Raw genomic sequence first — 16,730 nt, 5'->3', positions numbered from 1 at the left:
CCCGTGTCATTGTGTATCTGGATCTAACACTGAACTTTGTTTTGGTCTCACATACTTTTGCATGTGTGATTCTTTCTTCTGAATAAAGTCTCATAAGTGGACCTGCAGGGTAGATGTGTGAGCACCTTCACGTATCCTAAGATATTTATCTTACATGGATCTTAAAAGATGTCAGCACTGTCAACACTTTGTCTCCAATGGCGATAAGTTTTTCTCTTTAACTTTTTTCTATCTACTGCAAGAATACTGCCAGTAAGTTCTGTGTCGCTGCTGCTTTGGGCTCCAGTCGAGCCTGGCCGGCTGTGCCGAGGTTTTCCGAGCAGAAGCGTGCGAGTGGGGTCACGTGTGAGGGCCTCCCGCCTCGCTAGCCTGGCCGTCTGAGGCAGCTCCCCACTCTCTCTTGACTTTCATGACCTTGGGCTGCTGAAGGTCACCTGTCTAGGTCTCATCATCTTTTGGACTGTGTGACCACACCCGCTTTTTCTCAAAATCAACTCCTTCATTTCATTTCTATTCCGGCATCTTTCTCCCAACAATGTAGGCTTAAACTTTTCCTTTTGCCAAACTGTTAAATATCATCATCCAATTGTCACTGAATACCTCTGTTGAATGTCCCCTGGTATCTCAAACAGCCTGGGCATTGCCGAGCTGACCGCTTCCTCTCAGGCCCTCAGCTTCCTCTCCATGGAAGGCCTCCCAAGGGCACCGAGACCTGCCAAGCTGGCTGAGCTGGCGTGACGAGGCTGCAGGTCCAGAGACAGGGCTCGCACGTGGGGACAGCGAGACGGTGGCTGTGAATCAGGCCTTAAATGCATGCTCAGAATTCAATTTAACTCAGGCCTTCTTTCTGGACCAAGTTGTGGCATTTACAACTCCAGCAATTTTAAAAGCTTCTTTATCATCCGAGCATTAGCTAGTTCTTTGTATACAGATATCACATACAAGTTTATTCATGCAGGTGATAAATTACCTTGGGGCTCCGGGCTTTCGTCCTCCGTTGTTCAGCTCCCTCTCTACTTGGGGCGTGAGGTCCTCCGACCATCGCTGTCCCGTGGGGAGGCTCCGGCATTACCATGCAGCCCTGCACACGCGGAGCAGAGGCAGCCTCCGACGCGCACGAGACACGGAGGCTTAATGTAGGGCTGAACAGATTGGCCTAACTTCCAAGGCGCTTTCATTGGCCTTCCAGTTTTCACAAGTAAACGAGGGAAGGCGAGTGCTGCACGGCCTGTGAGAGCTGTGGCACTGCATGCTCGTGAGGTGACGGACACATGGACGCTGGGCGGACACAGGTTCACATCCAGGCCTGCCGCATCCGTGCTATGACTGGGCCACCTCTGGGGCCTCCCCAACCCCAGCTCCTCACAGCAAAGTGGGGGTCACAGTTCCCCATCAGGGCGCCGTTGTCTTAACCGAGTTCATACACACGAGGAGCTAAGGGTGAGCGTAGCTGGAATTCTCTAAGAAGTGTTCAAGTAGCAATAATCTTAATTAAATCCAATCGGTTCTGACTGTGATAGATTTATGAAGTCAGTCAATAGTCCCGTGAGTTCCATGAGGTAGGAGCCCACTCCCACACTGGTCCCAAGATTTAGGTTATGGATGGGACATAAAAGTTTCCATTCAGTCTTTGCCAAAAGCCACATTCTCCCATCCCATTTTCCCAGAGCTCTGTGTTGCATTTCAGGCAGGTGCCCAACTCCTCATAGATTGATATTGGTTTCTTATCTGTTTATTACCCTTTTGTGGATGTTCCTTGGCAGAAAGCATCAGGCATAGCCGCCCTGAACACCTAGTAATGTGTTACTTTAAATTTTTCAACAAAACTCTCTCAAATGATTTTCCTCCATTCACTGCCAGTTCAGGTCAAATATGGAAAAACCAAATAGTCAATCTTTTCCTGTTCACACTTAAAAGCTCAAACCATGAGGAAGGCGTCACTCCCAGGGGCTGATGGGCGCAGTGCAACAGGTTCCTCACTTACCCCGCTGAGAACGCCAAGCTGCCCCTCCTCTCGTTATTGTCACGGTTTAAGATACATTATGAGTCTGCATATGACCGAACAGTTCTTAGGCAATCATTAACTCAAGTCTGTAAAAATATTCTTTCTTCTCTCTCCCATTGCTTTTTCTGTCAGTGGTCTTAAGGGCAAATGAAGAAATATCTGCTCATGAAAATCTATGAATATTTGTAAGAAAGGCATGAGTCTGTGGCATTTAAACCAAGACCCCTCCCTATTGAGACTCCACTTCCGACACCTGCCCTGAGACCCCAGGCCCCCTGGCCCCCCAGCACCTGGTCAAAACAAGGCATCAGCATGTCCCATCCTGCCCCAGCTGCTGGTCCTAAGGCAGGGTCAGTGCAGGCAAGAGGGGGTTCCCTTTTCTCCACCCGCAGCCACTCATGAGTGGAGGCTTTGCCTGGGTGCAGCTGTCCTGAGAATGCTGTGGCCTTATCACACCTCCTCCCGGCTTGTGATATGGAGGCTCCATGCCCCCTCTGCCAGGTGCTCCCACAGCAGGGGCACCCATGGAGAGAAACCCGCCAAGGCTCCACCCCCAGGTGCCGAGTCCTGGCTCACAGATGTTGCCTGGGGAGAAGTGGACCTTAAAAGGGTCATTCCTAATCTCATCCCAAAGCCTTCATCTGAGACCCTGTGGAGAAGTTTAAACCCAAGTGCACCGTCATCAACAGCAGAGGTTGTGGTGGGGTGCTGGGAGGACATTATAGATCTGATGAAGAAACAGTCTAGACTATGGGCTGCACTGGGAGAAGCCCCCCCTGGGTCAGAGCAAATCCGCACTGACCTCAGGCGTTATTCTGAGTTAGATTAGATTAGTTTGTGGGGAACTTATGCCCCAGTGCAATGTTGTAAAACAACAGAGCAATTAGTGGAGCTACACGGCTGAGTGTGGCCAGGGAGCCTGTGGAGGGGAGCCCACCAAACCACTGTTGCACAGGTGGCTGTGGTTACGCAAAGCAGCACTTTCCTGGGGTGCAAGTTCTATCAGAGGCTTAACACCATGGGAGGGGAAATGGACAGCACTGAATTGGTCGAGCCAGTCCCTAAACAAACAACGATAATGGGCCCTGGAGGAGGAGGGGACCAGAATACAGAGTTGCTACAATAGCTAATCTAGAATGTCCAGTTTCCAACAAAATATTATGAGGCATGGAAAGAAACAGGTAAATATGACTGATATATTAGAAAAAGCAGGTGGCATGTACCATCTGAAAAAGAAAACAGATGTTTATTTGTTAACAGGAAAATATTTCAAAGTAGCCATTATAAATATTCTCCTATATCTAAAGGAAAGGTTGATTAAAGACGTAAAGAAAGGCATGAAGACAATGATGCATCAAATAGAGAGCATCAGTAAAAAGACAGACCTGTATAAAAAGAACTAATTGGAAATTCTAGAGTGGAAAAGTACAATAACTAGAATAAAAATTCACCAGAGGGGCTCAACAGTAGATCTGAATTGGCAGAAGAAAGAAGCTATGAATTTGAAGAAGGTTTACTAAAGATTATGCAACTGGAAGAACAGAGAGGAAAAAGAAATGAAGAAAAATGAACAGATTTTAATTTTAATAAACTTCACAATCTTAATAAAGTGCCTCAGAGAAATATAGGATACCATTAAGCACATTTGCATACTGGGAATGCCAGAAAGAGAGGAGAGAGAGATCTGAGAAGAAGAAATATTGGAGGAAATAATGGCTGAAAGCTTTCCAAACTTATTGAGTTTGGAAAGCACCTACAAAGTACTAATACCTACAAATCCAGTTATCTCAGTGAACCCCAAGTTGGATAAATGCAGAGATCAACAAATCAACACACCATAAGATAAATGGTGGATGTCAAAGACATCCTGAAAGATGTCTTCAAGATTTTCAGGAGAAAATCTTGAAAATAGCAAGCAAAAAATGATGTGTCACTTTTTAGGGAGCCCCAGTAAGATTAACAACCAACTTCTTAGCAGAAACAATGGAGACCAGAAGGTAGTGGGTTAACATATTCAAAGTGCTCAAAGGAAAAAAATGGTCAGCCAAAAATCCTATATCCAGCAAATCTATCATAAAAAACTTGAAATAAACAGAACTGAGAGAATTCATTGCTATAGACTTGTTTTAATTGGGACGTTTTCTTGGCCTTAGAACTAGAAACTAGAAACTTATTAAATTACACTCTTTAAAAGCCATTCTGTTTCTGGCATATTGCATTCTGGCAGCTAGCAAACTATAACAATATAAAATATAATGTTAGCATAAAAGAGGTGGGTGGGAGCAAACTTGTAATGGCTAAGGAAATGATGACAGATGATAAAGTAATAATTATGACAATATATAGTTGGCTTGTAATATTAATAGATATAATACTTATAATAATACTGCAAAAAGTGGGAAAGGGAAGAGGGCAATATAGGAGTAATGTCTCTATATATTATTAGAATTAAGCTAGCATAAATTTGATCTGATTCCTATAAGCTGTATATGATGAGGCCTAGAACAACCAAAATTGAAATCTTTAGCTAGTTTGACCAAGAAGTAAAAAGAGAAGACATAAAATGACTAGAATCATACATGAGAGAGGGGACATTACTACCAATAGTAGAGAAATAAAAAGATTATAAAGAAATACTATGAACAATTATGTGCCAACAAATTAGATGGCTTAGTTGGAATAGACACATTCCTAGAAAGACACAAAATACTGAAACTGACACGAGACGAAGTGGATAGTCTGAATAGACCTGTAACAAGTAAAGAGATTGAATCAGAAATTTACAAAGAAAAGCCTAGGCCCAGATGTCTTTGCTGCCGAATTATAATAAACTTTCAGAGAATTTATACCAGTTCTTCACAAAGTCTTCCTAAAATAGAAGAAGAGAGGATATTCCCAGGTCATCCCTCCTGATGCCCGAACAGGTGAGCCTCACATGAAAAGAAAACTGGCAGCATTTGATGAGTATGGGTGTAAAAACCCTAAACCAAATGGCCGATCAAGTCCACAACATATAAAAAGATTTATACGCCACGATTGAGTGGGATTTATCCCAGATATGTATGATTAGTTTAACATCTGAAAATCAATTAATTTAATTCATTATATCAATGGTATAAAAAGCAAAAATGACATGATCATCTCAATAGATACAGAAAAAGCATGTGACAAATTCAACACTCTTTTATGATAAAAGCACTCAACAAACTTGGAATAGAAGGGACCGTCCTCAACTTGATAAACGGCATCTACCGAGGACCCGAGCTGACATCCTACTGAATGGTATGATGTAACAAGACAAGAATGTCTGCTCTCACTACTCTCATTTACCTTTCATTGGAGATTCTAGCCAGGGAAATTAGGCAAGGAAAAGAAATGAAAAGCATCCAGATTACAAGGAAGAAGTAAGACTATCTTTATCCACAGATGACACAATCTTGCCTATAGAAAACCCTAAGGAATCACATTAAGACTATTAATGTTCTAGGATATAAGATAAATATACACAAAAAGAAACTATTTCTATACACTTGCTGGAATGATCTGAAAATGAAATTAAGAAAATAGTTCTGGTGTTGCAGCTCTTTTAGAATTTGTCTAGTAGGTTTTCTGGCTTTAGCCGGAAAACCCTCGTTAAAAAAAAAAAAAAAAAAAAGAAAATAGTTCTATTCACAATAGCATCAAAAAGAATAAAATACTTAGGAATAAACTTAAAGTGAAAAATTATGCTATGAAAACTATAAAATATTGTTGAAAGAAATTAAAGAGGATACAAATAAGTGGAAAAGCATTGCATGTTCATGGACCAGACGACAGCATGGTTTAAAGGGCAATACTCCCCGAAGGGACCTACAGACTCGGTGCAGTCCCTCTCAGAATTGCAGGTAACGTTTTTGTGTAAATTTGCAATCCACGTCTAAAGTTCATATGGAATGCAAGAGACCCAAAAAAGCCAAAACAATCCTGAAAAAAAGAATAAAGTAGAAGGACTTTCTCTTCCCACTTTCAAAACTTACTGTGAAGCAGTGGCACTGGCGGCAGCTGGTCTCGACACAGGACAGACACAAGGGCTGGCAGAGTGGAAGTGAGCGTTCAGAAGTGGACCACGCGTGGCCACGGTTTTCAGTGCTGCTCCAAGGCAGCCCAGCGGAGAAAACGCGTCTCCCACCAAAGGCACGGGGACAAGTGGACAGCCACGAGCAAAACAACAATGCTGGACCCCTGCCTCCCACTAAACGCAAATACTAACCCAAAATGGACCGAAGGCCTAAATGTAAGAACAAAGACTATAAAATCTTAGAAGAAACACAGGGATAAACCCTCATGGCCGCGACAAAAGATTCTTAGATACGCTACAGGAAGAGAAGGAAACATATGTCCACATAGAAACTTGTTCACAAATGTTTGCAGCAACTTTACTCCTAACAGCCAAAAGGTGGGAACAACCCACATGCCCACCAGTGGATGAATGGATCAACAAAACATGGTGCATGCACACAACAGGATGCTATTTAGTGATAAAAAGGAATGAAATAAAGATACATGATGGACCCTGAGAACACTGTGCTAAGTGAAAGAAACTCGTTACAAAAGACCACATACTATATGATTCCACTCACATAAAGTTCAGAATAGGGAAATCTATAGAGAAATGGGGTGGACCAGTAGGTTTTAAGGATGCGGGTGGGGAGGGGAGTCAAGGTGGGGGAGGGGGTAACTAATGGTGAAGGAAAATGTGCTGAAATGGACTGTAACAATGGCTACATACATCAGTCAGTATATAATACTAAGAATCATGGAATTTTCTATTTTAAATGGATGAATTGTATGGTATGTGAATGATATCTTATTAAAACTATTCTAACAAAAGCAGCAGAGACTGGTCAACAGAGAAGAGTCCCTGTCCCTGTGGTGATGGTCTGCGCAGCCTCCTTGGTTAACCAGAAGCACTGAATGTCTATCACAGGCCGTGCTCTGTAATTACTAAGGGCCCAAAGACTAATGAATCCATTTCTGTCTTCAGGAAGCTGCACATCTACATGAAGAGACAGGTCTGTACACAGTGGTGCCTGCGTGCACCACAAAGCAAATGCAGCAGGGGCAGAGAGGGATGTGGCCAGTTTCCCTCGGAAGACAGGGGAATGCCTTGGTTCTGACGGATGCTTACAAATCTGTGGTGCCGTCAGCTGACTCTAAGGTCTGCAGGAATCACAAACCAATTTCCAAGACCAAAGAGTAAAATAAATTATTTTAGAGCCAGTCGAGTTCCATAAAGGAGCCTCACAGTTAACTTTACATCCATGCTGAATCTATAGATGTTAATAGGAATAGATGTAAGCTGGAATTTTATAAAAAGAATGTGAACCCCCAAACCATGAGAACACTAAGAAATGAAACCAGCTTTTTTTAGGAGGAGCTTTTTCTAAATCACAAAATGAAGCTTACAGCAAAAAACCAAACCAAACCAAACCAAAACCAAATCAATGCAGAAATTCCAAATAAAGAAACAGACATGGCCTCTTCTCAGGGCTGACCTCGTACCTGCCTGCCAGGGCCCTGGATCCCACAATTCCTGCTTGCTCAGCAGGAACACCTTCACGTTCCTGAACCAAGGAGCAGATTTGGCTCCGTGGCTCCAGCCTCAGAGGAACTGAGTGTCGCCATGCCCTGCCCACTGCACATCTGACACGCACGTGGGAGAAGCAACAGCTCCCCAAAAACAGAGTCCTGAGCAAACTCAGTTATAGAGTTTTTTTGGCATCTGAAGCTCTGCCCAGGATCTCCCCCAGCCAAGGGGCAAGACACAGTGAGATGGAGAGAGCCTCTTCCTACAGGTCTGCAATGACACCTTCGACTTTGGTCCCCATGTGGCTGGACGTCACTTCCCGGCCCTTCCCAGTGGCCTTCCCAGGCCCCACCGTTGTTTACAGTTGACCTTCTGGCACCTGTAGCCCAGGTCTGGTCGGAGTCTGGAGGCTCATCTTTTATCTCTGACGGTCACTGCACTGCCTTACGGCCAGCCTGGTCCAGTCTGGAACACCCTCTCCTCAGAAACCTCCTTGTCAACTGTGTGCACAACTCATGTCTGCTGAAGGGCTGAATTAGCCTGTCCTGTCATCTTAGAATTTACCGAAAGGAGAACAGACTTGCCCCATCATGCATTTATTACTTATCTGTCTGTTGTACTGTGGTCTCGGGGCCCAGATTGGATGGGTAAAGGCCAAGAGGATCGAGAAAATACAATCTGCTGAGATGTGTCAATGTCTGTAAAGCAACAGGCAACGAGAAAGCTGCTAAGTCAGAACCAGCCTGAAAGATTCCTTTCCCTCGGGAGTGATTGAAAAGAAGCATAAAAAGATGTCGCACTGGCAGATGGATTGCTGCCATTTCAGATTTGTAACCAGGAAACCAGTGCAGATTGGGGGTCCTGGTGTGAAATTGCAAACCTTCTGTCTATTTCTGGAACAACTTATTTTGCGTCCCAGCCAGCCTCAGTCCCCTCCTTCCTACCCAGCTCCGCCACGGAGATCCCACCAAGGACGGTGCTAGTTGCATTCCTCCAGAGTTTCCTGTTTTCAAGCCATTAAAAAAAATGTAGCAGTCTTTAAAGGCTGACGTCCTCGTAATTGCATGTCGCTCCATGGGAAGAGGCGATTCTGGACAGGACGAGGCTGCACTCCGCCTCCGTGGCCCCCGCCTGCTCCCCTTTGGGTGGGCTGCCTGTGGGGTCTGCATGCGCCCTGGGTCCGGACTCCCCCCTGGCTCTGGGCTGCCGCAGGTCTTCTCCTTTTCCACCCCCACCCCCCATCAAAACTGCCGGCTCTGAGGTCGTCTCTGGCCTTAGCTCTGAGTGTGTGATGTGGCAGTTCGGGAAATTGTGTCAGATCTGAGACAGCAATCTGATACCAAACCATCCGTTAACTAGACATATCTATCAAACACAGCAAAGTTCAAATATCCTCTCTTTTAGTCAATCCAGACCTCCCAAATCTCATGAGCTTAGTATTTGCTTCTCTCTCTATGCCTACATGTCTCTGCACTTGCAGTTCTAATTGCCCTCAGAGACCTGGACTGCAGAGAGGCAGGAAATGAAATCTATTTTTTGAAAGAAGAGAGTGAGTGAGATGAAAACCTTATGAAAACAAATAACCCCCCCAAAGAAAAAAACCTGAGAAAAATAAAAGACATAAACCAAAAACCTCAAAGCAAGGGGAAGAATTGGAGCTTCTAGAGTTGAAGAGCATTGGATAATTCCCAAGAACACAAATGTGAATTTATGTTCATGGGAAGTATTATTCATATTTCATGGGAAAAAATAACTCAAGTGATTCAAAATAGAGAAAAGACTCCAAAACTCTGTCATGCAAACGGCATTCCCTGGAAATAAATAACTCCATCCAGTAACTTAGCAAAATAACTGGGTAAAATTCTCCTTTTCCCAGAATTCAGAAGAACTCACAAGGGTTGTTTGCTTTAGCACATGTTAGGTTTTACAGGCAATCTCAGTACTGGGTTTCAGATAAATGTTTTCCTTGGGTAAAACTTTTAAATTAAAAAAAAAAACCAACAAAAAAACAGACATTAAAGCAGAAGGTTAATTCCAGTCACTTAAAGCCTCAGAATCCTGTAGTCAGTAGCTGAAATTGGGAGTATGTTTTTTACCAGTTACTTAATGGGATTTTGTTTCATCAAACAGGCACGCAAACAAAAAGTACTTTAAGTGGCTCACACTATATGATAGCTGGAAACAAGAAAACATTTCAAAGGTCTTTTGTGCCACACATTGCAAGCCGCCAGCTGTTCCTCTAGCACACAGCCAGCCCTGCACCCCGGGTGGACGTGCGGGTCTCAGCGGCAGCAGCCCCGAGCCCGGCAGCGGGGCTGCATTGCGACCACACACTCATCTGCACTCTTGGGAAGAGGGTGTGAGAAATATGAAGGGAAATTGCTCCCATCAGGGGCAGCTACATTTATTTCTGTTCTGTTTTTTTTAAGCCACCGCCTGTGACGTGCGTGTTAAAATGATGCCTAACTGCCCAGATAGTAGCAAATGCATCAGGATAATACATTATTCCCTCTCCCCAGCCCTATCATCAGCCTCTCTGTGGCTGAGCTAACAGGTTCTTTCAGAGGCTGCATGGAAGTGATTTGTCCTCTCAGAAATGGACACCCAGCTCCGACAGGGCAGGCTTGCAGCAGCCATGGTAGGCTCCTTTGCCTCTGTGTCTGTTTCCATCCTGATGAGCTCTCCCACCAAAGAAGGCCCCTCCAACCCACGAGTCAGAGGTAGGGAATTGTATATATTTTCATTTGTTCACCTGTACAGGAGGTCCTTTGGTTTGGGCTGCAACCATTTGGGGGAGAGCAATTCAAGTTTTAGTTAATTTTTTAAGCCCAAAATAAATGGGCTTCCCTTAAGGGAAGCAGTGTCAGCCCCCTGAGGGCTTGTTGGGCCATTGGTTTCTGCTCACAAACAGCAGGACACAGACTCACAGGACATGTGCGTGAGGCTCAATAATTAAAAGCAGCCCGATTCAAGCCTACGTTTCCTGGCAAAACCCACCCTGCAAACAAAAACCACTTGCTTCTCTACACCTTCCATCCACCTACCCACCCGCCCACCCGCGCAGCCATTCATCCATCCACAAATCCCCCAGCCCCCACATATCTGTCATGCACCAGGAGATGCAGCCATGTGCTGATCAGACAACAGCTCTGCTGTTTCAGAGCTTGTAAGGTAGGAGGAGGGATCGGCCATTTGAGGGGCTGCCCTAAAACACTGTGACAGTGACAATTACTGTTGCTATTTTTAAGAGGTTTACCTTGTCTCTGAGTTTTGTTTAGTGGATTCCCTGCCATGAAAAGGCTCAGGTACAATATCTTCAGTTTAAGAGTGTAAAATACATTCATAAAAGCAAAAGATGATACTTGTTTTCTAGCATACAGCCTGCCAATTGTTCTCAAACAGAAAAGACTTTTAACAGAAGAATTCATAAGCATATTTAATATGTGATAGAAGTAACTATAGCAATGGAAGCTAATGAAAGAGGATGTCTGTAAGGTAAATGGTTGACCCCGTATTTCATTCAGAAAAATGTAAAGTAAATGTGTGTGGGTCTTAGACATACAGAAAGATGGTGTTACTGGCAAAGCTTGTTGAGCAGAAGACAAATTCCACAGTGTCAGCAGCAAAGCCTTTTGGGAATAACAGGTCGTTAGGAGCTTTTAAGAGCCTCCTACCAGATGACATCCCCATAGGTCCCTTCCAACCTCGGCTCTGCCCTAAATTTCTCTTGATTTGGCTTCCTGTAAGTCAGCAGGCTGCAGTGTAATGTGCGCTGACATCACGGCCTCAAATATCAGGTCAGCTCAACGTGATGCAGGCGAGGCTGTCCGGCCGATGGCCGCGGGCAGGACGGACAGGCAGGGTGTGTACTCACTGCCCAGGCAGGGGCGGACGAGGGGATGCGGGGGCGACACCTGGAGCTGCACAACCAGGACCCCAGCTCCCACGGCCCCATTCAGAGCAGCAGTGCCCGCCCCCACCGGACGCTTCTCCCAGGCCAGGATCCAGGCGCTTCTCCCAGGGCAGGATTTTCTAACGCTACGGCCACGAGAAGGCCACAGCAGACGCTCTTTCCAGTGCAGAAGAGGTTTCAATTTGAACTGTGTTCTGTAATCAGGGCTCGGGAATATGGGTCTCCTGAGGGGTGAAGGTCTTTTCCTCCTTCTTCAGAGAGTCCTCATGGCCTGGGAAGAAAACATGCACGGGGGGAGGGGCCAAGCTCATGGCCTGCTCTGTGACAGCACGACTGCCCTGTCTTCTTCCAGCATCATGGACATTTTCTAAGGAAACAATGTGGACAGGTGGCCAGCCTTTAGTTTTTGACAGTAATTCTAATGAATAAGTCTTAAGAAGCCCATAAGGGTTCACAAGGGCTCCCTTAGTGGTCATTACGCTAAAGCAAGATCGCCCAGAATAGCAGCACATGCCTTCTTATTCCGAGTGCACACCATGTGCACACATGCAACATACACACACGTGCAAGATATACATGTGCAACATATGCACACATACAACATGCACACACAATCCCGCACATGCACACATGTGCAACACATGCCCACACTGAACACATGCACATACATGTGCAGATGCCCATATGGTGCAACACATGCACACACGTATATACGCAACACATGCACACTCGCCTACACATGTGCACTGCATGTCCACACATGTGCAACACATGCACACACTCATGAATACACAAATACACTCTACTTTCTCCAATTGTGACTTAAAGAGAATAAATCCCAAGTAGGAACTGCAGGAGAAACTAGAAATGGATAGCAACCATTCTTGAAAAAGTGAATGAAACCATTCTTACTCATGAAGAAATTCAACAAATATCCATGAACACAAGCCTCTCTCTATCCCCCTACCTCCCCACCCTAGGAAGGTAAGTAGTGTTTTTAATACCAGGACAGTGGTAGGTAATCAATTAGATAATAAAAACACTTAAAATGTGCAAACAAATAGAGGTGCAGTGGGGCTGGAAGGAGAAGTCAGGCATATTCTGAGAACAGGGTTCAGGTTCCTGCCAAGAGACAGTGTACACAGGCAGAGGGAAATTTATTTCTGTTACTTCATTTCTATCAAAGGCAATGCATATGTATGCTTGGCAGGGGCCAATCACAAAGGAAAAATGTTTCCTTTGTTGCACAAAGTTGTGCTTCAAACTTTTAAGGGTTTAATATAAACATCACTGAACAGAAAAAAAGTAAGAAAAATACATTACACAAATTGCTGTTGAAAAATTAAGGCCAAGTGGTAAATGGAATACATGCAATCTCAATTGTTTTCAATAAAAATATTATCACCTATAAAGTCGAATACACATGGGCTCATTCTGTAGGAGGGGCCCTTTTCTTCCTTCTGTTTTCTTAAAAATATAATTTCTAAGTAGTAAAATATTTTAGAAGGAAATCCCACATGTGAAAACGTTCTCTTGCTGGCAGGCACACCTATTAGCGAGGTTTGCCTGTGGCCCAGTAACTGGTCTGGTGTCCGGAAACCAAGTGCCCTTTCCCAGCTGCAAGCAGCCTCGGTCGCTCTCGGTCCCCCAGGCTCCTGGTGGAGGTGCCAGGTGCTGTCACCATGCTGCCCCACGTCCTCCAGAGACTGGGCAGGTGGTGGGAGCATTTCAGAGGGGCCCAAAGGCGACCAGCTGCTCAGAGTGAAGAAGCAGCTCTCAGGAGAACTGCAGGTGGGCGGGAATTGGTGCTGCAGCTCTGTGTTGCAGTTTTCTTTAAAACGAGCCCAGAAAGAGTAATAAACATACGTCAGAATTTGAGCACTATGCACACTACAGATTTTCGGTGAAGGTTTTTTGAATTTGAACAGGCGTCTCTTTGGGAAGAAAAAGCTTGGGTCTCCGAAGCCCGGGGCACACAGAACAAGGCGGGTGTGGGCCCCTCACGTCCGCAGCTGGCAGCCCCCATCTGGAGCATTTGGAGGATTTGGAGGCAGTAAGACCATTCCCCACCTCCCTGCACACAGGGCTGGCCAGCTAAGGGCCCCGGCCCCTGGCTGGTCTCTGCTCTGGCCCTGGTGGGACCTCAGCCCAGGGGTCCCCACGTTTTTCCTGGGGTCGAGCTGCCAATGGGGGAGGGGGCCTGGCTGCGGCCCCCAGAGAGAGGCCTGGAAGCAGGGGACACACAGGGCCACTCTCTAATGCCACCCTTTCCCAGGCTGGCCAGGAAAAACAATCAAGATACCACTTTTCCCTCCAGCAGAAGGGAATTACCTACTTTATCACCCAGTGGCTTAGGCAATAAATTTTACTGAAAGGACACATTTAAGGCCTGAATTTATTTTAATTAGGCTTCGGGATCCTGCAGCAGATGGGAGTCTGCTCAAAAGCCACCTGTACTCGTGGCGAATCTCAATGAAGCCAGCCCGATGTGTGCACACGCAGGCTTGTTGGCATGCTTCGGAGGGAGGAGGAGATAAGGGGTAGCCATGGTCTACGGGGGTGGGGGTTGGGGGGTAGGCTGCCTGTGGGCGGCTTGGCCCTGGCCTTCTGGGCGCTGGCCTCAGGTCGGCCACCACCGGCTCCTGCCACAAGGCGTGGGTGGCATCGTCCAGACGCCGGTAATCGTCTGCGCTCAAGACTTTCTAACATTTGATGCAAAACTGGGCCCTCTGTGCATGAATGACAGGTCAGCGCAAGTCCCCAGGCCAGGCCGAGAGACTTCCGGACGTCAAGATGGGGCTGCCGGCGCCCAGGCCTCTCCAGACGCGGTTTCCCAGAAGCGGCTGCGGTGTCTGCCGGGGTCTGGGGACGAGGGTGCAGCAAGAGCAAAGGGCGGCAGAGGCTGTCTCCGCGCCCCTCCCCGCTCTTCCCCGCTCTCCCTGCACCCCCCGCCAACGCCAAGTCCGCTACAGACGGAGCTTCACCCCGACCCCCGCTGAGGACCCGCGCGCGCGCCCTGCTGCCCCCGCCGCGCTCGGGAGAAGACGGAGGGGAGGACGCGCGGCCCGGCCCCCATTTGTCCGCTTTGGGTCCGCGCAGCGCCCGCGGCTGTGGGCTCAGCCCTCCCGGGAGTCTCGGGCGGCCACGCCTGGGCAGGGGGTGCCGGGGCACGGGCCACCGGAGGCAGGTGCTCACCGCCGGGCCCCCGCCGCCCCCGGAAAGGGGCTTCCGCCGCCTGGACCCGGCGCGCAACCGCTGGTTCTGGCCGCGCGGCGGGGTTCGCGGGAGTCAAGGCCTCGGGTTCCGGGGCACTCGACGCCCCAGTGTTGGCCGGCTCAGGGCTCGCTGGCGACCAGCCGAGGGCCCTGGGGGTGTCACAGCACCCCGCGGGGACTGCGCAAGCCGGGGGACAGGGCTCAGCGGTGCCAGGGACCGGAGCCCCAGGATCGGCGGCGCGGGGCAAGGGGGGTTGCCCGGGCCTGGGGGACCCGGCGGGGGACCCGAGGAGGGGCGAGCCCGGCAGAGGAGGAGGGGGAGACTGCTGCGTCCCCCAGAGGCGGTGACCGGCGTCATCTGCGGAGAGTGGGGGGGGGGGGGCGCTGCTGCTGCACCTCTTTTTTCTTTTAGGGAGAACAGTGACCTCGGAAGGTCCCAGCGGTGGGCGGCCTCTGGGGTTGGGGGAGCAACTTCCACCAGGGTGGGCGTCCTTCAGAGGCTGCCTGCTGCCCCCACCTCTGCTGCAGCACTGGGCCCTGGGCACTCTTGCCTGGCGTTGCTGCTGGAGCAGGTCAAACACCTGACACACGTGAGGAAAGCGGTCAGCAGAGGCCCCTCTGCTCCCTCCTGACACCTCTTTCCTCTCTGGGGAGGGGCGGAGACTGGGTGCCTGGGACAGAGACAAGGCTCAGGAAATGCAGGTTCATAGAGAAGTCTCTGGCTGGGGTGTGGCTGGGATCTTCCCACTCTCCTTAACGGGCTGTGGGGGCAGCAGGTCACCCTGGACCACAGAAGCCCCGGGTGGGTGCCTCTGACTCGGGCCCTACGTGGGGCTCCCAAGAGGCTTGTCCTGAAAGAGACCTGCTCTCCATGTGGAGCCGCGGGCTCTGCAGCGGCTGTCTCCACTGACCCTGCACCCCCTGAGCACAAGTGTCCCCTGCCAGGCCGGGCCAGGGGTGCCCAGATGGCCAGCAGGTGCCCTAAGACCCCTCTCGCTGCTCCCTCCCTGACTAGGCATCAAAGAAGTCCTGACCGAGGCCAGCTGTGAGTGTTAAACCCCCTCGGGGCCCATGGTGACACGGTGATCCCCGGGCCACAGCTGGGTCCAAATGCCAGGGAGGGTCTTCCCTCCGACTCGGCTGGTCACAAGTGAGGGGGACAGCGTGGAGTAGGGCCATGCTCCAGAGACATCCCTGCCGCCTGCCAGCATCTCCTCCCTGCCCAGGGGAAGCCTGGCTCTCTTTTTGGACTCCACTGAGGAGTTGCCAGTGTGTCTCCATATGCCACCCACCCGGGCTGGCTGCAGCCGGCACCGTGCCCCACATGGGCAGGGGGACCCTGGGTCTGGGTGGGTCTGACACCCCACACTGCCAGGGCTGCTGGGTGGGCCTGACCACATGGAGGAGACGCCCCAAACTGCCAGGGCTGCAGGGACACCCACCGGTCACTCTTGGGCCCTCGCCTCTGGAGGCCACGTGCCGAGGAGGCCCTGGGGGTAGTGGCTGCCTTGGGGTGCGGCCAGGCACCAGCCAGGGTTCAGCAGGGGTGCCAGCCTGGGGGGCTCCAGACCCCACCAGCATGGGTGGCAGGGGCATGGGACTGAGCCAGCACCCCCACACTATGGGATGTGACACTGTGGTTCTGGGGTGGTTTGTTAACACGGCACTAGTAACAGAACTGGTCAACTCCCACCTTCCACCTTTTCACTTCGTTCTGCAGCAGCTTCTAAGGCGTTCCGACATCTGTGTCCTCAGAGGCCAGTGACGCCACTACCTTCAGACATGGCTGAACCCTGTAGGTGTGTCCCCACAAATGGATGCAAATACAGATATATGTACACCCAGAAACACAGGCACACACCTAGACATACAGGTACACCCAGAAACATGCATATACACACGTGTTTGTGTGTGTGCACACGCATGTGTGTGTCTGCACATGCATCTGTAGACCCAGTAAAGCTGCAAGTACACTTCAGAAAGTTCTAAATCCTGTATCATAATTTTTCAAATTAAATTTAGAACTGTGCA

At 48.6% G+C, this 16,730-nt stretch overlaps 1 non-coding gene across 1 annotated transcript; it reads left to right on the top strand.

The window, feature by feature from the left end:
* The first annotated feature begins 5,575 nt into the window (after positions 1 to 5,575).
* On the top strand, positions 5,576 to 5,637 carry LOC143669433 (U7 small nuclear RNA). The gene has a single exon (XR_013168940.1). It is a non-coding gene; the product is annotated as a U7 small nuclear RNA (small nuclear RNA).
* Positions 5,638 to 16,730: the final 11,093 nt, after the last annotated feature.

The sequence above is a fragment of the Tamandua tetradactyla genome, chromosome 25 (assembly GCF_023851605.1).
Source record: "Tamandua tetradactyla isolate mTamTet1 chromosome 25, mTamTet1.pri, whole genome shotgun sequence".
NCBI lineage: Eukaryota > Metazoa > Chordata > Mammalia > Pilosa > Myrmecophagidae > Tamandua > Tamandua tetradactyla.
This window is presented reverse-complemented; position numbering and strand designations above follow the sequence as displayed.